The sequence below is a fragment of the Octodon degus genome, unplaced genomic scaffold (genome assembly GCF_000260255.1).
Source record: "Octodon degus isolate 3935 unplaced genomic scaffold, OctDeg1.0 scaffold00157, whole genome shotgun sequence".
Lineage (NCBI taxonomy): Eukaryota > Metazoa > Chordata > Mammalia > Rodentia > Octodontidae > Octodon > Octodon degus.
The window spans coordinates 4,442,174-4,466,655 of NW_004524733.1; the positions used below are offsets into that span (position 1 = coordinate 4,442,174).

General features: G+C 34.9%; 1 non-coding gene and 2 pseudogenes across 1 annotated transcript; 1 reads left to right on the top strand and 2 right to left on the bottom strand.

Annotated features, from left to right (window-relative positions):
• Positions 1–216: 216 nt before the first annotated feature.
• Positions 217–321, bottom strand: LOC111813003. Its single transcript, XR_002818361.1, has one exon. It is a non-coding gene; the product is annotated as a U6 spliceosomal RNA (small nuclear RNA).
• Positions 322–17,897: 17,576 nt separating this feature from the next.
• LOC101591728 lies at positions 17,898–18,809 on the bottom strand (annotated as a pseudogene).
• Positions 18,810–18,843: 34 nt separating this feature from the next.
• LOC101592114 overlaps positions 18,844–24,482 on the top strand; it is a 9,424-nt pseudogene continuing 3,785 nt past the window's right edge.

Below are 24,482 nucleotides of genomic sequence, written 5' to 3' on the forward strand. Positions count from 1 at the left end.
GATGAGTATGAGGTAATGCTATCATAAATAATTGCTTAAATCACCTCAGCACTATGGAAACTGAAATTTTGTAAAAGAGAGAAAGCCATATAAAGGTAAGTGCATGAAGAAGCCAAGCTTTTAAGGTAATTGAGGATTTTTCATTGAAAAACAACTTTCTTCAGTGTGTGTGTGCATGTGTGTGTGTGTGTGTGTGTGTGTGTGTGCAGACAGGTTTTAAATACACAACCATTCATGTATTTGTGTCACCCTTGCACAGGCAACAGGCTAATCTTCTCTGTATCACTTTAATCTTAGTATTATGTTCTGTCAAAATGACCACACAATATTTGATTTTTTAATCCAAATTTGGAATACCTTTTAGTTCATAACTTCAGATCAGAGCAACCTTTGCATTTTATTGACTATTAGCTTTAACTGTTCCACACAAAGAAGCACTATTAAAAGGCTTTCAGCTATTTGTAAAATCATCCTTTTCTATGTATTTCACCATACAATCGTAGATGGGAGACTACTTAATTGTAAATACCACATTAGCCATATAAATCATGCTTTATAGCTGAGTAATACTCCATTGTATAAAAATACCACATATTTTTCATCCATTCCTAAGATGATGGGCATCTTGGTTGTTTCCAAGATTTGGCTATCACAAATTGTGCTGCTATAAATATAGGTACACCTATATCACTATGATATAATGTTTCCAGTTCCTTGGGGAAAATTCCCAGTAGAAGGATAGCTGGTTTGAATGAGATTTCTAGTCCTAGTTTTGTAAGGAGTTTCCACACTGATTTCCATAACAGTTGCACCAGTTTAAATTCCCACCAGCAGTGGAAAAAGGTTCCTGTTTCCCCACAGCCTCTCCAACATTTGTTGTTGCTTATTTTCTTTGTGACAGCCATTTTTTCTGGGGTGAGATGCTATCTCAGTGTTGTTTTAATTTCCGTTTCACAGATGGCTAGTGATGTGGAGCATTTTTTCATATATTTATTCGCTTCTTTAATTTCGTCTCCTGAGAAGCGTGTGTTCATCTTGGATGACCATTTCTCGATTGTGTCTTTCAATTTTGGGGCCCTAATGTTTTTTAGTTCTTTATAGATTCTAAAGAGCAGACCTTTGTCTGAGTGCTTATTAGTCAAAACTTTTTTCCATGTCCTCTATAACCACTCTTATTCAATATACTTCTGGAATCACTAGCTAGAACAATTAGACAAGAGAGAGAAATAAAAGGAATGAGAATAGGTAAAGGAAGAAGTTAAATTACCCTTATTTGCAGATGACATGATACTTTACTTGGTAGACCAAAAAAAAAAAAAAATCTTCACCAAGAACCTACTAAAATTGATACACAAATTCAGTAGCATAGCAGGATACAAAGTTAATACCCAAAAGTCAATAGCATTCCTGTACACAGATAACAAACACACTGAAAGGGAAATTAGAGAAACAATACCTTTTACAATAGTGCCACGGAAAATGAAATATCTTGGAATTAATCTAACTAAGGAAGTCAAAGATCTTTTCAAGGAAATTATAATACTCTGAAAAAAGGGATCATAGAGGATTTCAGAAAATGGAAAGGTATTCCCTGCTTCTGGATAGAAAGAACCAACATAGTGAAGATGGTCGTACTCCCAAAATTGCTGTACAGATTTAATGCAATCCCTATCAAACTGCTTCTATACAGTTCTGCAGTGGTTTCTTTACTTCAGACGCTATATGAGTACCAGTTTCTTCTGTGATAGTGTCTTCTGCACTTGTTCTGGGTGGGCTTGGGGACTGAGGTTGTATTTTATTCCTTCTGTTTGTCATTTTGTATACCACTGTCCTCTGACCTTTGTTGTAGATCTTCGGTGCAGTTATAACCTTAGCACCTACTGAAATTCTTACCCAAGAGAGATTAAATGATTAAGGCAGTTATAGTTTTGTATCTACAGAACTACAATAAGGAACACTAATCATGGGTAATGATATTAGCCAGTTGACAAACTTTTGTAACTAATGGGTTTGTATTTTAGACAGTAAGAGCAATCATTATGTTTATATAGCTAAGCGGAATTTAAATTGGGAATTTGTATTTAAGTTAGTTCCGCTAAATTCTGTTTAATCACCTCTCCTTGATGTACCTAGTGTTTTCCAGGCAGACTAGTTCACCCTGGTTACATTTTGCCTCCTCTCCCAGTCAAGAGAGAAAGAGGGAGGATGTTTTATATATCTGGGTCTAGCAAAGTGTCTCAGTTTACCAGGTGCAGATCTACGAAGTTTGAATTCATCCAGTTGATCCTGGCTTGGGTCTGGCTGCTGTGCTCAGCTTTTTCTTGCTGCAGCCCTTGGAAGGGAACCTGTTGTGCCCCTCTGGCAAGATGTTCTGCTCCTGGATTAGCTGGGTGATTCTTGCCCCTAGCCTCTCTGCAGGGACTTCAGCTTCAGAGTTTCACACCAGGCCTGTATTCCAGGTCTGGACTGAGTCTGGAGGGGTCCAGTGAGCAGAACAGAAAGACTTACTCACCAGTGGGCCTGTGCTGGGTCCAGAGGGATCCAGCAGGCAAAGGGGAGCATGGAAGCTCTCCCATACACTTGCTAGGCCTTAGCTTGGCCTGGGTCTGCAGGGGTCCTGAGAGCGCAGCAGAAGTTCTCACTCACACTCAGTGCCTGGGCTGGTTCTGGAGAGGTTCGGAGGGGTCCTGAGAGCATGGCTGAAGGTGTCTCTCACATTCAGGGCTTGGGCTCAGTCCAGAGGGTTTGAGGGGATGCAGGGGAGTGCAGAAGCTCTCCCACACACTTTCCAGGCCTGGGCTTGGGCTGTATCTGGAGGGCTCCGGAAAGTACGGCCAACTTTGGATGATGGCTATTTTGTCTCAGCCTCTAGAAAGACACCAAGACAGATTACGATTGTAGAGAAGTGAGGTTGTTTCTGTGATATTATTGGGGCATATAATTCTGGAGCCTCTGGCACTGGCTCTTAAGAAGAGTTTAAAAAGTTTTGGAGAAGCTGACTGAAGAAACAGTCCTGGAAATCTATTAGCATAACTTGATGGAAATTCAGCTCAGAACTCAGATCAGAATGCTGAAAAAAATGCTTCTGGTTAGGACCAGGCTCAGGTTCTAGTTAGGAACAAGGACTACATTGACTGTTGGACTCCAGACCAGATGTGTTACTCTTTGACAAAAAACAAAAAGGTCTGCATTGTGCTCATGTCAAGAAACTTTGCCTGAGACTAAGTGTGGCAAATTTACTAATTTAATGGAAGAAATTTGAAAGCAGTCTAATATGAAGCCTGTGGCAGGGCTACTCTTGAGTGAGGACTTTTAGCCAGATCCATGTTGAGAGTCAAGAGCAAAGGTCCCAGCACAATGAGTTAAAGAGCCTTGAGCTTAGCCAGAAATAAATTTCCAATAAAGTATGACTGGAAAATGGAGCAGAGAAACTCGATTGTTAAAAAGGGACAGAACCACAGAACAATAGCTTGAGAACATTACAAGAACCAACAAGACTCAAAGCTTTACAACTTCAAAACTGCAAAAGTGAAAGACTGCTTTGAGAAATGCCCAGAGCACCATTTACACAATAGTAGTGTCCTAGAGAAATTGTTCCATAGGATTGGATTCCCAGCAGTCAGCAATCCAAGTACTCAACCACTACATTCCAGGGGAAGGACGCCTGACTACTACTCCAAATGGTTGCCACCCATCATCCACATGGTCCTGGTTGTAGGCACTTGCAGAATGGAAAAGTTGTAGAGTCAGGAAGACTTCCAACCAGGTTTTTTTTGTTTTTGTTTTTTCTTTTCTTTTCTTTTTCTTTCTTTCTTTCTTTCTTTCTTTCTTTCTTTCTTTCTTTCTTTCTTTCTTTCTTTCTTTCTTTCTTTTTTTTTTTTGAAGCGTGGTAGACCAGGGTGTGTGCCCCTGAGAGCAAAGTACATGACCCTGTGTGTGTGAAGTCAAAGGTGCAGAGCAGGCTCCAGAAAGTGAAGAATTCACTTTGGATTATTTTAGGAAAGCTACAAGATTTGAGGAAGAATCTTGAAGAGAGAAGCCCTGGGAACTACAAAATTGTATAACCCTAAACGCAAGTTCTACTGTTGTTACATTAACTCAAATAAACTGAAGTATCCCATTATAGGAAAGAAACCCAATTTTAGAAAGAAATACACTTCCAAAGTAAACAAAGAAAATGAAAATATGATACATTCTACAATGTTTTCTTCAATTCAATTCAATTCAATAACAAAAAAAGTGGTAACATCAGTGGTCATGTACAATTTAATTAAAAAGAAGGTAAGAAAGAACTCCAAACTAATGAGAACCTCAGTGAAAATTAGCCACAGTGAAATTTTAATCCTTTAGAAAATTTTTCACTCTGAATCTCACATATCTTCATTATTTATGAATATACAATGTTAACATAGATAATTTATGAAAGTGTCAAAATTACATATTAGTAAGGAAGAAAAACTGATTACACAGAAAAAATTATCTCCTGGACATGAAATTTTCAGTAAAATTTTTTCAAACTGATATAAATGAAATAGAACTTAGCAATAATTAAGATAATGACAAAGCATGAAATTGATAAATTATCTTAATAAAATGATCCTTTAACTTGAGAATATGTGTATGAGTCCCCAAAACAAATTAAAAATTGTGTTTATACATACTCTGATATTTAAATAGATATGAATAATATTTAGATATACTGCATTTTAAAAATTAAACTTAAATTCATATATTTTATGGAATATTTAGATTAAAAACAATGGATCAAAGTGAATTTTTACTTTAAAATATTTTATTTTTAAAATCTATAATGATCAAAAATTTAGGAGTTACATGAATAGAAAAGTGCTTAATAAACTAAGTCAGAAGTAAAAAAAAAAATAAAAGAAGTGCAAAATACTCATAAAGAAGAAAATACTTATAAAAATCTTACTAGGAGTGCCAGGGAGATAGCTCAGCAGTCTAAGTGCCTGCCTGGCAAGCACAATACCTGGGTTCAATCCGTAGCACTGTTTGCCACACCGGCCTGGGACCTAAGAGCTGTCCACTGAAACCAGGCATGGTGGCACATGTCTGTAATCCCAGTGCTGGGGAGGCTGAGAAAGGAGGATTACTATGAGTCCAAGCTTCATAGTGAGACCCTGTACCAAATACAGAAATTAAAAAAAAATTAAAAGGAGAAAAGTAAACAATTAAAAAGCAATAAACCCAATTTAAAAAAAAATACGTATGTGAGAGAGAGATTGGGATGTGGGAATAAAATGAGAGGCTCAGCACTCTACTGAATTTAGACCCTCTGTGTACATGTGTTTGCATGTATAGTCATCATGCTGGATATCGTAAATGTATATTTTTATTTTTAATTAAAACAACACTTCCATGTATAAAAATATCCCATCTTTTTCATCCATTTCTCAGGTGATGAGCATTTTGGTAGATTCCAAGATTTGGCTATCACAAATTGTGCTGCTATGAACATAGGTGCATATATATCACTGTGATATGATGTTTTCAGTTCCTCTGGGAAAATTCCCAGTAGGGGGATAGCTGGTTTGAATGGGGATTTCCAGTCCTAGTTTTTTAAGGAGTCTCCATACTGACTTCCGTAATGGTTACACCAGTCTACATTCCCAACAACAATGGAGAAGGGTTCCTTTTCCCCACAGCCTCTCCAACATTTGTTGTTGGTTGATTTCTTTATGATAGCCATTCTTTCTGGGGTGAGATGGTATCTGGACTATCAAATTATATTGGATTATTTTGTTAAATTCATGCACCTATAATATTACATGGCAATGAAATACCCTTCTCTGACAAAATTAAATAATAAAAGGGAGGTATAAATGAAAGACCATTTTGTATCTGTATGTACAAAATAGTTAGGATAGATATACAGCTACTTTCTCTTAATTCAATGAGAAGAAAGATTTGTACTAATAATGTTTTGACAGGATATCATGTCTGCATCTTGCACTATGAATAACTACTATGAAGACAATAACTTGCAATATATTAATTATTTAACTGTCCCACCAGCCTGTTTTGAAACTGTCTCATTGGTATTTGTTTCTCAATAAAATTAATTAACAAAATTTAAACACATATTTAGGAGTAAGTACCTCCAGAAAACAGAGAGGAAACAAATAATGGTCTAATCTTTGTAGCAAATAAGAGCAAATCAGGGCTGCTTGGTAGAGAGCTTAAAAAATAGATAAATGTACTTATAAATTGTTAAGTCCAAGTGTGGACTAGTACAAGCACTGAGATAATAGTAAAAGAATACATTTATATCCACACATATATTTTTCTTCAGAGACTTTCAATCAGACCTCAAGAAAAATTAGTAGCACAGCAAGGGATTTTTAAAAAATGGGGAACAATAAGAAGAAAAAGAATTGCTTACAACATGGTAAAAGAATTTTCCATATTTCCCATAGTATCTTCTAGCTAAAATGGAAAATGTGTAGATTGATATATTAATAACATGATTAACAAATTTGATTTAGCTAGCTACTTGGCCTTTCCTTGGCTGTCTAAGTGTGTATCTATGGCCCTATGGTGCCACTCCGTAGAAACTGGATATGGCTGTTACTGTGCACAAGAGCATATAAGCAAGATTATCAACCAACATTATCCGTAGTACTCTAAAAGTAGGACATATCAAATTGCCCACAATATGCTTAATAATTAAAGTTGCCACATTCACATTACACAACCTTGAAAGTTGAATGCAAAGTATTACAAACAATAATATGGATAAATATTCCAAACACAACATTAAATAAGCATTTGATACACAAAAGAATATGCAATCTATGATGTCACTAAAGCTCATGAAAGATACAGTGAAGCTGAAATATTTAAGAATATATACTTTCATTGATAAAAGTGTAAGCAATGATTCAGAATATTGATTAAATTTTATTTCTAGATAGGCCATAACTTTGAGAAAAATACACAAGCCTTCTAGATGCCAACCATGTGTGGGTCTTAACCTCAGTGGTCATCAATCATGTTATATCACTGAAAAATATATTTTGTTTTATTCAATCATCCGTATATGTTGAAATAGTTAAGAATATTAAAATTATGCTTCAACAGTAAAACTACACCAAGCATAGCACAGTGTTAATAATTGTTGAAGTTCTATGATGGATTAAAAGTTGTTTTTAATATTCTTCAAACTATATTTTTGTTTTAAATTTTCATACAAAAATGTTAAAATTGTACTTAGAATATAAATATATATATATATATATATATATATATATATATGTATATATTATCTCTCCATTTTGCTTGTGCTAAGACTAATGATCAGAATTTACCAAGTTCTCTATCTGTATCATCTATCAATGATTTTAAACAAACAAATTGGTCAAAGAAACTATTGACGGAAAGTAATGAAGTCTAATTAGAGATTTGCCATACAAGAGTCAAGAGGACCATAATAAGTGAAGGGGGCCCTTACCTAGTGTCATATTGTTTTATGGACTTGAAATATGAATTGGTTATTAAATAAAGAAGAGCATTTCAGGGCTGGCCAGATAGCTCAGCGGATTAAAGCATCTGCTTAGGTAGACCCAGAGACCAGGTTATGAGCCCCAGCTTTCCATGCAGGCTTCACTTGAGGAGCCCACTAAGACAGTGATTGAGATTGGGTGTGGTAACACACATCTGTTATCCCAGTGCTTGAGAGGGTGAAAAACAGGAGGATCACTAGAGTCTGATCTGTGTAGTGAGACCCTGTACTAAATACATGAATGAAAGCAAGCAAGCAAGAAAGAAAGAAAGAAGGCATTTCCTTATAATTGAACCATTAAACACTTAAACAACAATTGTTTTAATAGTTTTGAATTTAAAATTAACATCTGGAGCATATGAGTGCATAGATCACCATTTAGTAAACTACTTTGTACTTCCAACACATGAAACTTGGAAAATGAATAAATAAAATGATTAATACCCATTACTAAGAGTTTAAAAAAAAATCTAGATTTTGAGAAAATGGCTTTTATGATCAGGAAGAAATTAGTCTTTTGCTTTCATGTCTAAGAATCAACCTGTATCAAATTCTTCCAGCTATAAATAAGAGATTTCATCAATGGTTCAGTTTCAGAACTTCTCAATTTAATATTACATACAAATCAAGACATCTGTAATGTTAGTCTTGCTATAAGTACAATCTCTTGACTAAAATATAACCTAGAACAATGATTATTTTTTAGAAAAATGTGCTTTGTATTTTATACTCAATCACCCCAAATACTCCACCTAAATTCATCTATGCTCCAACTCCAGATCATATTCTCCTTATCATCTACTCCAGCCATCCTAGATGTCGCAAAATATTCCTGCCAATTCTACATCTAGTCATCTTGATTTTTTAATCAAAGTCTATGCATACTTAAATATTTTCTGATATGACTCAGAAGTCTCCATGTAGCTAGGTATCCATATACATAACTCTGTAGAACATTTTAAAAGTGTCAGTGATCTCTGATAATTACATTTATGTGAATTGGTCTAATGAATATTTTCTGGGGTAAATGTTTGCAATTATCTTAGCTTTTACTACTGTAGATGCACAAAAACTAAATATGTGCATAGATATGGAACAGAGCTAAGTTGTCTTAAGTTAACCTACAATGACCTTTTCACAAAACATACCATTTAGTTTCAAAATATTCTTCCCAAAAGCTATTAGAGGAAAATAATTAAAAGTAAAAGATAAATATTACGCATGTTTTGGTTTAATATCATATAGAAAAGAAAAAACATTAGAGTTGAGAGGCAAGCTGAACTATTATTAAACAAAACTATATGGCCTCCCATAAGATAATGGGCACAGTAAAAGAAGAGTTTGAAAGGCTCTGTATATTCAATTAATGTAAATTTTTTATATAAACAGATTTGGACTAAACTGTATGAATTTTTGTAAAATAAATTTTAGCATGTCTTTTCCATAGAATGTCAATACTTTCTCTTGATAACATAAAATAAAAATGGCTAAAATCAATAGTATTTAAAAATATTTATTCTTTTTTCATATAGGGGTAAAAGAGAGAATATTAAAATTGGGAGAAGAATAACTTGCTAGGTAGAAGTGAAGAAATTATTACCAGATTAAGAAATCATTACCAGATAATTGTTCTACCCAAATATTTGACTACTTTTGTAGTTTGTGTTTCTAGTACTTTTAACTTAATAGGATTTAATCATTCAAACACACTCTAAGTATCATACACGATTATCAATATCAAGGTTATTTTTTGAGATAAGTATTTTTTACATGACAGTCATTGACAAAGTTGGATTAAGTATTTGTAGCGTATTACTACATTATTCCTATATGTGTCATACAAAAAGAATTAAATACCATACCCTATTTTGTGTGTGCACTAGTGAGTAAGACAACAGTAATTAAAAAACTATTGGGGATAAAGAGATAGCTTGGTGGTCTAAGCACCTGCTGGGCAAGCACAAGGACCCAGGTTAGATTCCCTGGTACCACATGCACCACAGGCCCCAGAACCCCAGTCGTGCTGCGCAGGTCCGAAACCAGATGTGGTGGTTCACACCTGTTATCCCAGCCCTGGGGAGGCTGACACAAGAGAATCACCATGAGTCTGACCTGCTGAGAAAGACTCTGTACTAAATGAATAAATAAATAAATACAATTTTAATAAAAACGACTTAGTGACAACAAAATAACGTGTATAATTTGAATAACATTTAAATATTTGTAAGTATACAGAAACATTATTATTTCCTGTTACAACTTTCATTCTGTGTGACCCACCATCAGAGAACAGTCACAATGAAAGAACAGTAAACTTTAAAGTTTCTGTGAACTCAGACTGATTTAAATATATAAATGATTTAATTCATGGCTTAAATAAAGCTTATTATTTGCTACTGTGGTTCATATCCAGATTTGAACATTTATGCAATGATTTTTGTCTTTTTAAAGAAAATATCTTGTCAGTGTCTATTTTAGCTAAAATGATTTCTATAATTCGAAAAATACCAAATCTAATTATATTAAGAATACAAGTGAATCTAGAAAAATCTAACATTGATTCTCCTGCATTCTTGAAATAGCAAAGAAATTGCCATGTTCTCATACCTTTGCTGATAAAATAAAACAATTATTAAAGTAGATCACACCTACCTGAGGAGTCACTGACGAAATTTCAAATTGAGCCTGCTTCTAACAGTTAAAAAGACAAAACCTCTAATTATTAGAATTTCCAGAATAAAAACTTCAACAAAATTGTACAATTCTTCTAATTGTACTTTTATCATCATTACAATGAAAATTTACTGTATTCACACATGGGAATTAGGATGATAGGAGGAGAAAGTTTCAAGAGACCCATGTTTTATCTTCTCACAGCTTACAGACTGCCAGAAGGTAACAGGGTTGGATGTGAAAAAAGTATTTCTACAGGACCAGCATGCTCATTACCGACAAGACAGAGTCAGACAGTTGGCAGGTTACAACAACTGCAGTTCGCAGGCTGCTGAGAGAGCTGTACCTCTCTTTGGTAGTAATGGTTGCAGTGAAAATTTTATATTCTATTGCACAATAAATCCATTCCTGCACCCTCCACTCTGCTGTTTGCTTTCAGTGACTAGGGACCACATTTTGCTGATATCCACTGCATGCTCAGCTGCTGACATACTACCCTAAAAATATGCAAGAGATAACAAATGGTTCCAGAGGGAGCCAAAAGAAAAAGAGAAACAAACAAACAAGCCTGAGGAAGAGAGGTTAAAATGTAAGGGTGAAAATTTATGTGTGCTAACACTGAAAGTTTTCAAAACAAAACAACTTCTCACTCATATTTAGATTCCTGAGAGCTTTAGTAAAGGCAAATAAATGAGTTTAATGGCTTACATGACTTAATTCTTCAGTAGAATTTTAAATTCATTTAAGTGCTATAATTGTTTCTTATACCTTCTTTTATAGAGTACAATTTTAAATAAAATGAATACCCTTTTATCAAATACCCTGACTTTAAATGATTAGAACTTTCACTTGATTATTGGAATGTACTACGCAAGTTATCTACCAATTATTCTTATGAAGTTGAATGGATAACTTCTTTTATGATGTACTCTCCAAACTCCAAACTCGAAAATGTTTCTTTATAGTCAGTCCCTAGCAAACTAAATTTTGCTTAATTCAAAGAGTCTAGAAATAGAAACTTCTAACAGGAACTGTGAGGTGATTAACTGTAGTGGTGGCCACCTTGCATGGCCTGGCATGCACCTACCCTCTTCTTCCCATGGATTTTCATTAATATTGTACTAGGTTCAACAAGAATCAGACTTGCTGGTAACAGGTTAACAGTCTCCCACAGAGAAAAAACATCTATTCAGCTGTCAGGTCTGTAACAGCAGGTTGCACGCTAAGTTATTGCGATCTTTCCTAACATCCTCTTTCTTCCCACCAAGCCACACACAGGAAGCTTATGACACTGCAAGAGAAGGTACCCTTCATACTGAAATCCCATCATCCAATTTCTTTCAGGAAGTGTCCAATTATCCTAGAAACATCAAAAAATACTACCCAGGAAGTATCCTGTACAGAAGATATTCTGAACTGGGATTTATTTGGAAATATAAATATTTTGAGATATATAAAACATGCATTTTAGTGTGCTAAATTGTTTTCTAATTTGAACTTCCTGTGTGTGAAAGTTGAGATATAAAATCATCATCTGCAGTTTGACAGGAGTGGAAGAGCAAAATTAAACACACAGCTGTTCAGTAGAGGCTTCCTTGAGAAAATATTTGGGATGACAAGAATGCCTCACATGCAGCATTTATAAAGGCATAAAATATTTCAAATTTCTCTTTTCTTTTACATAATAGCTATCTTTTACTCTTATCTAAGTTTTCGAGTTGACAACCCTAATTCTTACAAATGAAAAGGAAAAAAAAAGAGGTACCATTAATCTTATTATTTCATAATTTATCATAGGAGAGCTGGTAGCCAAATTCTGATCTTTCGATTCAAGTTCAGTGCATTTTGTAAAATATGTCTTTCTTCTATTTCTTTTCCACTTCTTTCTCCCTTTCTTTTTCTAGTGTAAGGTAGTTATGAATTTTGAAGTATTTTCCTAAACTGATTATATTTCAAATTTTAAATTTTAAATGAAACAACATATTTATCAAAATTAGAAACATCAGAAAAATAGACATTAGGGCTAACCAAATTAAATTTGGGTTCCAGGATCATATCTGAATTATTAAGATTCCCCCTTTTAATATCTGAGTCTTATGTGTGAGTAAATTTGTGGTATTCGAAAGAAGAAAAAAGAATAGGAATGTGTTTAGTAAACAACCTGCTTGATATAGTATCATCAAAAAACATTTAAATTAAATTACCTTAACTGCCTCAATCTGTTCATTTCTAGTCCCCAGATTATCTTTGTGAAAACATTTCAAGTACAACAGAGCTCATAATATGCTTGTTATTACCAGTGTTAAAAATCGTTGCCCAATAATAAAACCTTACATGCCTTTTGTTTTGCTAAAGAAATGCAATACTAAACTGAACATTTTTGTTTATGTAAATTAAATTTTTAATTGTTATCACTGGCTTCAAAGGTAAATGATAACTATGTAAATGTAAAGGTAATCCTTTCAAATGCCTGTAAGAACTTAACCATTTTTAGTGTTAATAAAATATTTCTCCTATTAAAAGATGTCCTAAGAAATGTTTCTTTTTATACTTTTCAACAACAAAAACTATCTGACTTTATATGTAAAAGTGAATCAGAATTATATTTATTCTCTCAAAGAAACAACTTTTTGACTCATTTATTCTTTACATTGTTTTCTTCTCCACTGTATTAATTTCTGCTTTAAGCATTATAATTTCCTGACTTCTTGAGTCTTGTCCTTGTCTTGTTTTTCTGGGAGCTTGAAGTTCAGCATAAGATCATATATTGAGCTTGTTCTGTTTTCCTGATGTGCAAATTTCCTGGTATAAATTTTCACCTAAAGATAGCTTTCATTGCATCCCACAGGTTGTGATAGGTTGTATCTGCATTTTTGTTTCAATGTAAATATTTTTCCATTTCTTCTTTAATTTCATCCTTGACCCACTGGTTATTTAGGAGGTTGTTAATTAATTTCCATGTGTTCAGTGTGTTTTGTAGTTTCTTTTGTCAATAATTTCCACTTTTATTGCACTGTGATCAGACAATACACATAGGATAATTTCAATTCCTTTGCATTTACTTAAGAGTGCTCTTTGTGCTATCTAATATATGGTCTGTTTTGCAGAATGCATTGTATGCAGCTGAAAATAAGGTGTATAGTATTTCTGGGTGATTAAACACTCTGAAAAGGTCTGTCAAGTTGATTTTTTTCACAACATTGGCTTAGTTCTGCTATTTATTTGCTGATTTTTTTCCCTAGTTGATCTGTCCATTTGAGACATTGACATGTTAAAGTCCCCCATTGCTATTGTATTATTACCTATTTGATTTTGCATTTTTGTTAATATATACAGCTGAAAATTATGGTGCTTTGAGAAAAGAGTTTGAAGAGGACTTGAAAAAGTTTAAAAAATATTCCATGCTCATGGACAGGAAGAACTAACATTGTGAAAATGGCCATACTCCCAAAATAGCTGTATAGATTCAATACAATCCCAATTAAAATACCACTAATATACCTCAAAGAGCTGGAGAAAACTTTCCTCAAATTCATTTGGAACCAGAAGAGACCCAGAATATCAAAAGAAATACTGCAAAACAAAGAAAAGGTATGGGACATCACAATCTCTGACCTGATATTATACTAAAAAGCTAATGTGATAAAATCATCATGGCATTGGTATAAAGAGAAATCTGGGGATCAGTATAACAGATTAAAAGATATATACACAACTGCAAACACACTCAATAACCTTTTTTTTTATAATGGAGCCAAACAGGCTCACTAGAAGAAAGATAGCCTTTTTAATAAATGGTGCTAGCAAAACTGGCTTTCTACATGCTGAAGGCTAAAATTATGCTCATGCCTATCACCATGCACAAAGCTACAGTCAAAATGGATCAAAGTTTAAATATTAAAACATTAACACTAAATGTTCCTGAGAAAAATTTAGCTAGAAATCTTAAAAATGTAGGGGTAGAATGATAGTTCGTGAACAAAAACCAAACTACATGAGAAATACTTGAAAGAATCAATAACTGGGATCTCATCTTTTTGAAAAGTTTTTTCACTTCAAAGCAAATCTCGAGCTAGGGAAATAACTCAGTAGAATAAGTGCTTGCCTGGCAAGCACAAGGTCCTGAATTCAATCCCTGGTACCAGAAAAAAAAAATGAAAAAAAGAAAAAAAAAAAAAAAAAAAACTGGGAAAAATTATAGCTAATTATCACTCAGTCAATGGCCTTCTATCTAGAACATACAAATAATTAAAAAAATCAGGCCCTCCAAATACAAAGACCCAAGCCAATAATGGGTATTGTTGATGAATATACACTTTTGAGAGGAAGACCCACAAATAGCAAATAAATGTTCAACAGCATTGGTCATTCAAGAAACGCAAATTAAAACAACACTGAGATTCTGTCTCATCCCAGAAAGAAAAGCTAACATCAAGAAGTCAACCAATAACAAATGACCCACTTATGCAAAAGTCACATTGTTTCCTTAGTGTGAGAACCTGGAAGAAAAAAGTAGATTCTGAAAGCTACAATCAACACTGGTAAGAAGGGATGAATTTATCCAAAAAGAATGAGTTACTGAGTTGAGGAGAAAGACAGGATAGTGATTGAGGGAAAGAGATTTTTCCGTATTCAGAAGTAGGCTGGTTTGAACAAACGTACTGTGTACTTCTGCTGGTCTATGGAAAGAGGCAGTTAAAGCTTTAATTTGTTTCATGTGTTTTTTTTCAATTTTTCTCCTTTTTGTATTCTTAATTACATACTTCTTTTTTTCTTCCATTTTCTAATTTTATATGCGTACATCTGGTAATACGAATAACTGGTTGGAAGACAACATAAATATTACAACAAATACTGTGAAATTCATATTACTTTAAGTGAAAATCGGTATCATTGCAAATTTGTCTGTTTTAATTCTAACTTGTACTCTCTTTTTTAAAAAAATATTTATTTATTTATTAATATGTGTGTGTGTGTGTGTGTGTGTGTGTGTGTGTGGCCAGCTCAGCCCACCAGGGGCCGGGGCTGGCTGGCATGTGGTGCTGGGGGATTGAACCGTGATCCCTGTGCTTTGCTAAGCTTGTTCTAAGTAGGTGCTTTAGACCACTGAGCCATCTTACCAGTCCCTAACTTGTACTCTCTTAAAAAATATAAATCATATTTATTTACCAATTAAGTGACTTTAAGAAAAGATCTGAAGTTGATTAGATATCACCAAGAATGACACTGTGATTCTAAAAAAACTCTAGTTCTCCACAAAACAATTAGAAATCTGTAAAGCTCTTTATATTTTTCTTTGTTTTTTAATCATTTCTATTAACTGTTTCATCTTGCTCTTAATTTTTTTAGGTTTCTCATATAAGAGAACCCATGTGATGCATACACTTGTGCCTCCTATTTATTTCATTTAACATTAGTATCAATTTTGAAACAAAAAATTTTCACAATCTAAAGAAAAGAAAATTAATCAAGATTTTTTATAATCTAAAGAATATTTAGGGGTTTGGGAGATGGCTCAGTAGAATAAGTGCTTGCCTGGCAAGCACAAGGGCCTGAGTTTAATCCCCAGTTCCGGAAAAAAAAAATTCAACAAAATTAGGCAAAAATAAGCACTGCAGTATTTTAATTTGTTATACCTTGCATCCTACCCTTAGCTTAATGATGGTCATAGAGGCATGGAGCATGGAAAGCAAAAGGGACAAAAATGAAGCTGGGCCCTAAGGTAAATGTAATCACTATGTACCGTGAATCATTATATGATAAAAACTCAAACTTTAAGTAGAAGAGCTAAGTGATAGTTGTTTCTTAAGAAAACCAACTGTGCTGCACCTCATTGCATCTGAGGGGAGACACACGTTGTCCCTACCCAAAAGCTTGCGCACAGCACACTATCAGCATCTGAGCTGCCCAGTTGATTTGAGAAAGACAAGCACAGCTCATCTTACTTGTCTGGGCTGAGTCAAAGTTGTTCACTGCAAACCACTTTCTCCCTGAAGTTTGCAGCGAAAATAGTGACCAAAGTCTGGGAAGCTGAACAACAATAGAGAGTTAGGGTCAGAGCTTCAGAGTTGTGTGCAGAGGTTCAGGTGTGCAAACATGTGCAGGATGGAAGCCCCAGAAACAGGAAAATGAAGACAGAAACATTAAGTCCTTGAATAAGTGATGTCAAAAACTCCAAATTCAATAAAAATGATTAGTCTACACTCCAGAATTCAGCTCCAAGTAAGATAGTTTTTTTAATCAAATCTTCTTTAATTTCATAGACAACAATGGTAAACATATAAGAAGCACACAATAGTTTCACAATATAGTTTCAAAGTGTATACAAATTAGGGTACAGAAGTTAAACACTGGTGTACTGACAACATTTTGAACTTTAGGCAAACTGCATATAAAATGCACAATTCAAATTTTACCTAATCTGAAACTTCACTACCCAAAATATAAAAATGATGCCTTGAGATGCAAAAATCTTCACTTAGAAAACTATATGAACATTTGAAATAATCCTTAAAAACTCAACATTAGAATTTATAAAGATTAGCTATAAAAATATATTGGCAGTCACATTCCTAATAAAGGGACCATTCGCTACATTACAAAGTAGTCTCTAACATAAAGTTGCCTTAATAAGTGTACTATTTTAGAACCTGTAAACTTTACATGAAACTGATTATAAAATCCTCTTGGAAATACCTTGGTATGCAATCTTGAGAAGGTTTAAAAACATATTTTAAGGACCTGTAAACATTTCTTTCTACTAAAACATAGCAGAATAACTAATGGATATTAAACTGCATGTAGTATATACAATTAAAAAACCAATTTATATTTTCCTTTAAAAAATTACCCTTACTAGAGTAAGAGAAAACCAAACTATTTAAAAGTATCAAACTGTTAAACCGTGCTCTTTTCATTCTGATTTTAAAAAGTTACAATATTACCACCTTCTATCTGTGTACCTTAGATGCCTTTTAGGACAAGACCTCAAAAATAGTTAACACAGTCTCAAAAAAAAAAAAAAAAAAAAAAAAAAAAAAAAAAAGGGGTGGGGGCAGGGAGATGGCTCACTGGAATAAGCACTTCCCCAGCAAACACAAGGACCTGAGTTCAATCCCTGGTTCTGAAAAAAAAAATCTGAAGGCCAACAAACTTTAAAAATCCATTTAGAAGCTCTGACATTAAAACAGGTGTACATAATCAGAACACATAATTTATATATTTCATATTGCATCAGGCTTTCTTTTAATTTGTAATTTGGAATTGATAGAAACAACACACACACACACACACACACACACACACACACACCTGAAAAGGGTAAATTTTAGTAAACAAATGTAAACCTATATGGGAAACTGATTTATTTTTAAAGTTTCTGTGTACTGTATTTGGATTGATGACTTCTCTGTCACTTTTGAGCTGATAACAAGTTAGAATGCTTAAATTGCTGAAAGTTTATTTCTTACTTGTTCTGTTTAATTTTTACAAAGTTTCCATTGTTCCAGTAGATCTCTTGAGGTCACTTTCCATGACATCATGTCACCAAATCTCATGGATAAAACATTTATGTTTGCATTGCAAAAGCATATGTAGAAATTAAGCTTCACTTTGACCTTTTAATTTGTAAATCAAATTTTTCTCCACTGCGAAAAAAAATCTAATTTTTTAGACAAGTCCACAAAATACACTATTTGAAGAATCAAATATATTTATGAGAATAAAGACCCTTTAAAGATTTTAACTCTTCTATTAGTGTTTTATTTTGATGTTCCAGGACTGCAACTTGATTTTCCAGGCATTTCACACATTCTTCCTTCTTTCTACGACATTCTCCAGCAGCTTCTCTACTGTTCATCAGCTGTATTTCTCTCTTCAGTTGGGGGTCATCTGTCTTGGCTGTCTGAGATGATAGAGTCACTGGAGATGTCATCGTAACAGTTGCTTGCAGTGAAGTAGCTGAAGGTGCGGTATGGATCTGATATGTTTGCGTACCTCCTGACGCAGCTTGTACGACCACCTGGCTGCTGGGGCACAAGTACTTGCTGTTCATCAGCGGTCTACTGGAGAGTCGTCCTTGCTGAGTGCTGCCGGAACTGGTCCTGGTTAATGTTTGGAGTCCCCATACACCACCTACTCCTGGTCTGGCCAAGGAAAAGCTCCACTGGGGGCAATGGCGAAGTCCTGTCCACTGCTAGTCCCATAGATGGGAGTTGGAACGAATGTAGAAGCAACAGCAGGCACTCCAGGGTTTTCTCCATCTCCTTTTCTTCCCTGTGTATCTTCACAAGGCAGGTCTTTCAAAATTTTTCTGTAAGGTAGGTGCCATGCTGGATCCCGTGAGCTTTCTGTGAGAAGCCTATGCTGTCCGATGAATCCTGTGACTCTCCACTTTCTGATAAAGATGATACCATTTGCACACGCTGTGGGCCCAGAAGACTGAGCCATCTGGATGACCCCCTGAACGTGTGTTTACTCTCCGGGAAGAGGTACAACTGTCACTGGCGCAGATCCTCTTAAGGACATCTGCTGAACAAAATGAGAAATACTAGCTCCCTGAACTGCTGCAGCAGGTTGAAGTCTCTGAAGTGTTATTCTTGGGAAAATCTTCCATAATCAACTGCAGCGCAGCCTTGACGCTCTCCGGGATGGGAACTTCTACTCCCCGCTCCCAGGTGGATCTGAATTCACTACCGGCTTCCCCTCACAGTGGGGAGCGCGCCTGTGGAGGGGTGGAGGGTTAGGCGGAGCTGGAGAAGCAGTGTCACTTGACATCCAACTGTCCTAGGTTAACGTTTCTCCACAGTGTGGGCCCCCAGTAGTGGCATGATCTACAGCAGCCCACAGGCAGGGGAAGGGGGACAACACTGAATGCAAGGGTGCGCAGGGCTCCAAGTAAGGTAATTTTAAGCACACACACATACAAAAGCACAAACATTAGTGTTTTTATTTAAGAGACATAAAAACCAACCATTTTATTTTATGAACATGAAGTGTACAACGTGAATTCAATTATATTAATAACATGAAGGTGGATGAAATGAAGTACGTAGCAGACAAAATTCACAGACTATTTGATTTTGATGCCAACCGGCACTAGAGGATTATACGTTAAGAATGTAATTATTATCCACAATGTAACCACTAAGAAAATAACTCAAAAATGTAATAATAGAAATGACAAGGAAGTTATACTTGTGCAGTAGAAAAAAATAAACATTTAACACAAAACCATAATGCTAAAGGAGAAATACAAGAATAAAAAGAAATAAGCTATAAAAAATACATACAGTAAACTGGAAGATATAAATAATACAATTAACATCACATTACATTAAACATAAATCAGTTAAGCTAATGAATCATAAAGCCAAAAGCTTGAATGTGTTTTAATGTATCAGAAAACATAATATCTGCAACAAGCACACTTTATAGTTAAAACATAGCTAAAAGGATAAAGTCATACTATGTGAATGAATATCAGATAAAACACACTTTTAAGCCAAAATTACAAATACAGATGAAGGACATTATATTTATAAAACAAAGAAGCAATGTAGTATAATGCTTGTAGACTCGATCAACTCACTCTCAGTAAAGAATAAAACTGGACAAAAAATAAAACAAATAGAAAATAGACAAAGGTATGAACTCACTAGACTTCACACACTGCTATATAACATTCTGTAACCAGTAGTAGAATATACACTTTTCTCCATTAGACATTGAATATTATCCAGAACAGACCTAATGTTGAACCACAAAAAAGTCTATAAATTTAAGAAGATTGAAATTAAACCATATACAGTCTAGCAAAAGGAACATGTTTTGCCAAAACGTTAGATTATCTAGATAAATGGACAAGTTTTAAAAAGAATAAAACTGACTAGAAGTGACTTGAAAAGAAATAATCTGCATAAATCTGTATAACCAGTTAAGTGATTGAAGCACATAACAAGAACCTTCCCACAAAGGATGGTCCAAACAGTGGGTGATTTCATTGGTGAACTACTAAGAACTTTAAACAATAATGTCAATTCTTTATCCACTACCTAATTTTTAAAAAGTGAACATTTTCAAATTCATTTTATGGGATCAATATTATCTTTATACCAGAACCAATCAATGGCATGATGAGATACCTACATATCAAAACTCCTTAGAATTATACTGTCAAGAACCTTCAACAAATGCTAGTATACCAAACTCATCTATACTTAAAAGAATTGTACAATGAACATATGTTTATCTCAAACATACAAAGTACATTCAACCTAGGATAATCATTCAACTTAGTGCATTATATTAACAGAATAAAGACAAAACTTCACAATCATTTCACTGCCTACACCAAGAGCATTAGCTGAAACTCAAAATCCTTTCATGACAACACTAAAATTTAATGAAAAAAGAACTTCCTCAATCTGTTATGCAGCACCTTTAAAAAAACGTAAAAACAAAATAAAAATACAAAAAACACATTAACATTATAAATACTACAAGTAAATATAAAGATAATGGTGAAACAATTAAAACTTTCCCAACAAGACTACAAGAAAATACTTCTTTTTTCAGTTCTGTCTTGCCAGTTCCGTTCAACATTCTTGGGAAATAAAAGGCATTTTTATTGCATAATAAGACATTAAACTATCTCTTTTAATAAATAACCCTTTCATACACAAAAATATATCATTCACTGGAAATACCAAAGAAGAAAAGGAACCATTAGAACTATATATCACTTTAGCAAGGTTGTGAGACTCAAGACCAATAAAGCAAAAACATTGTTTTTACAATCTAGTAATATATTATCAAATGATTTTATTTGTTTCAGGTTCACTCACAGCACCCAAAAGAATAAAATACTTAAGAATAAATCTATCAAAGGAAGTAAAATTTTTATCTGAAACTACAAAGAATTAAAAAAAAAATTAAAGACGGCCAGGGAGATAGCTCAGCACCATAAATACTTGCATGGCAAGCACAAGATCCTCATTTAGATCCCAGGTACCAAAAGGAAAAACAAACAAAAAAATCCCAAAATTAAAAATGACAAATTTGAAAATATTTCATTAATGGAATGACAAATTTAATGTTGAAAAAATAGTACTACTTCCTAAATTAAGTTACAGATCTAATGCAATCCCAAACCTCTCAACTAGTTAAATTAACAAGTAGTCCCTAAATTTATATGGAAGTGAAACATGTCTTGAATAAACATAATTGAATTATTAAAGCAAATGGGAGAGGACTCATGTGCACTGATTGAAAACTTACTAATAGCTGTAGTAATCATGAACACATGGTACTGTCATATTGAGAGAACAATGTACAGGTGAAATAAAATTCAGAGTCAAAGATATAAAGCTTCAAACTTAACTCAATTTCATCAAAGTTGCCAAGAGATAAAATAAAAAGCACTGTCTTTCCAAATAAGGTACACAGTACACCTACCTTATAACATAGAACTCCTCAAAAGGAAAAAATTATTTAAGCGTAAGAGCAAATCTTCTTAGCAAACATAAACACAACACTTTTTTTTTCAGAACCAGGGATTGAACTCAGACCCTTGCACTTGCCAGGGAAGCATTTATTCCACTGAGCCATCTCCCCAGCCCAAACACATTTTTCAACCCTGAGAATAGGCAATGATTTCTTAGATATGATGAAATCATAAAATAAAAGAAGAAAAAATGTATTGCAATACACTGTTTTGGTTTATGTCTATTTGCACCCCCCCCAAGCCTCATGCACTTATGAACTTCTGATTAACACTTATGATTAACTCATGATCCTCCATGATCATGGGTCTGAGTGCTGTACCTGCCATTGAGCAGGTAGTTTGTATGACAACGTAATGAGGAAAGAGAGGATAGCTAGCTGCCTGAGCTACTGCCACTATCTTTTGCTTTCTGCACTTTCCCACCACCATGAAAGGTTGTTCTCTCCCTTGTACTACTCTGCGTTGGAGCCAGCTGACTATGGACTGAAACCTCAAAGTAACTGTGAGCTAAAATAAAAACCCCTTTTCTTCCTTCATTTTGAGTGCCAGGTATTTGTTCCAGCAATGAGAAAAGAGTAACTGAGACAGAAGTTGGTACCAGAGAAGTGGGGTCATTGCTGTGAATAAACCTGACCATGTGGATTATAAGCATTTGGGAATGGCTTATGGGAAGAGATACAAAAGGTCTGGAGAAGTCACCTACAAGAAAAATGCTGGAATAGCTTTGGCTGTTCTGTATGGGAAATTCTGGTCTGAGCCCAGATGACCAGAAGGCTGATAGAAAGCCTGCCTATTAAGGCCAGGTTGGGAAGGTTTCTGCTGTGAAGAAGGACTGCATTCCTTGTTGGACTCTTGATTTGTGTTAAGCCTTGGCAGAAAGTTTGTCTGCATTTTGCTCCTGTCCAGAGACTTTGCCTGAGACTCAGATAAAGCATAGTAGACTGATTAATCTGGCAAAAGATATGTCAAAACAGTCAAATACTGAGGCAGTGGCATGGCTGTTGTTGGGGGCTTTTAGTCATTTATAGTGAGAATCAAGAGCAAAAAGCCCAGCAAGATGATTTAAACGTTATGAGTTTGTCCAGAAAAGAAGCCCCAATAAAGCTATTAAATACAAAGATAAAGCTGAGAGGACCTCCATTGCTATGAAGGAATCAGAGAATAGAAAGGATGGCCTGAGGTTATCACAGGAGAAAGCAGGCCTACATCCTTTTTATCCTCAGAATTGCAAAGGTCAGGGACATTGCCTTGAGGGGAAAGCTAGAGTGCCCCATGTTCCAGAATGGTGGCAGCTACCACACCAGGTTTCAGAACAGCACCAGCATGGAGAATTTATTCCTTGGAATCAGTGCCATAGTGCTCAGTGATGCAGGCACTCAACCTCTATAGCCAAGAAAGAAGGAAGACCTTGGCATCACCCACGCGGCACTGGTTTTAGGTGCTTGATAAATGCAGGAGTTCTGAGAATCAGAAAGCATATACCTAGATTTCAGAAGGCCTGAGAGGCCAGGCAGTGTGCTCCTGAGAGGGCAGTGTATAAAGCTGTGAGTGAGAAGGCTTTTGAGTGGAAACCCCAGAGGTTTGGAAAAGCCAGGAACATGGACTATCTAAAGGAAACTGCAAGGAGGGAGAAAAGTTGGCCTAAGAGACAAGACATGGGAGGAATTACCAAAAGTAACATAGCGGTGGATCCACATGAAACTTACAAATTACCACAGATTGATTTGGACACCACATGGACCTATTGGACTTAATGTTTGCCCTGCTGGATTTGGGACTTGTGTCAGTCCTAATGTTTTGTATTCCCCTGTTGTGTGTACCTTTTGGAACAGCAATGTTTATCTTGTGCCTTTGAATGTTGGAAGTGTTTAACTTTTCATTTGTACAGAGGCTCATAGCAAAGAGTTTGCTTTTGATCTTGGAGGAGACTTGGGACTTGAACTTTTCAGAAATGCTGAAACTGTTAGGACTTTGGTAACTCTTAGAGATGGACTAAAATGTTCTGTTTCACAAAGGAATGTACATGAGTTTTTGGTGGTCCAGGGGCAGAATGTTATGGTTTGTGTCTCGTTGTCCCCTAATGCTTCATGCACTCATGGGGTGGACTTCTAGATTTCATGATGAACTCATGATCCACTGGGATCATGGGTATGAGTGCTATATCTGCCCTTGAGCAGGTAATTGCATTACATTGTAAGGTAGGAAGAGGGGATACCTACCTGCCTGAGCTGCTGCCACTCCCTGTTGCTCTCTGCACTTTCCAAGTGCCTTGAAAGGTTGCTCTTTCCCATGTGCTGCTCTGCCTTGGAGCCAGCTGAGTATGGACTGAAATTTCAAAATAACTGTGAGCTTAATAAACCTTTCCTTCCTTCATTTTGAGTGCTATGTATTTGTCCCAGCAATGAAAGAAAAATAACTGAGACATCCAGTGATGGAATGTTTCTAAAATATACCTTGACTTAGTATAATTATCTTGCATTTTTTTACATTCATTGGCCTGTTAATGTGGCTGTCAATCTGAATATATGGTGATTAACTATATGAAGTCTTAAAAGAAAAATAAATCTGATCCTGAAAAAAATAAAAGAGGGGAAAATTTGAAGTGCATTATGTACACATACCAGTTCCTCATATTGAATATAACCTTTGTGTATTGCAGATATTTATAAATAAAAGTTTAAAAAGTAAATGAAATACTAGTACACTTAATTGGAACCCAAAGAATAAAAACCCAGTTAGAAACTATTTAAAAGAACTCAAGTTAAAAATGAATAAATAAACAAT